We start from the raw sequence: 990 nt of genomic DNA, 5'->3' as shown, positions 1-990 counted from the left end.
GTTTTGAGACACCAATTGTCCCTATGATGTACGCGAGTACATGAGGGGGAAAAAATCACAGGCTGGGCCTTTCACATCTCCATGGAAAGGACACACTGGTCATGGAGCCAAGAAAGGACTATATTCTGGATGAGTTCTGGATGAATTATAGATGAGTTCTGGATGATTTTTTGGCAAGTTATGGTTTATTTCAGGATGATTTCCAACTGATTTACACGCTGACTTCCAGTCTTGTTCATACCTATTCAATATTCCTTTACCAAAGGCCTCCAGCACAGTTATGGAAAAAAGTTACGGTAAGGCACTCCCTGGGGAGTGGGAACATATCTCCCCTGGTGTTTGGGAAAGGGAAAGAAATGGGAGTTCGTCCTGAGTGGAATGTACAATGCAATATTTGGGAGAGCGCATAGGGTTGAGAATATTATGTACAAAGTGAAGAATGATGATTATAAGAGACAATGGGGAAGTTTGATCATGGGATAGGGACATGAGATTCACCGTGTGTGCCTACCTTTGGTTGGCTAGTAAGGTTCCGTCGCCTGCCCATCTGAAGATGTCGAGATTGACGACGTTAGTCGCAGATGGGGCATCCATAGGCTCACAAACCATCCCAATCAACAAACCCGCGACGGGCGTTACCCGGGACAGGGCAAAGTACAGTTGCCCGTGACTGAAAACTGGCCGTGGTAAATAGCGCCGCGCGATCAGTGATAGGAAAAGGGGTGAGGGTATTGATGAGAGCAACTGGGGTCAATTTGGCTCCAGGTCTTAGGCCCCCAACAGCATTGAAGGCCCATATTGTATATACATGTGCAAAGAATCCTGATCTTTGGTTCACTCAAGCTTGTGCTGGGTGAGTTGTGCGCCTCCTGATCACGTCAAGGTTAAAAAAATTGATTTTGGAATTAGGCTTTGTTGGCTGTGTGACAATCCCTATTGAGAGAGCCATGATGGATGTTACCTGGGAGAGGGCAACATACAGTTGGCCAT

The sequence above is a fragment of the Puccinia triticina genome, chromosome 11A, assembly GCF_026914185.1.
Source record: "Puccinia triticina chromosome 11A, complete sequence".
Lineage (NCBI taxonomy): Eukaryota > Fungi > Basidiomycota > Pucciniomycetes > Pucciniales > Pucciniaceae > Puccinia > Puccinia triticina.
The sequence above is the reverse complement of the archived record's forward strand: the minus strand, read 5'-3'. Positions refer to the sequence as shown.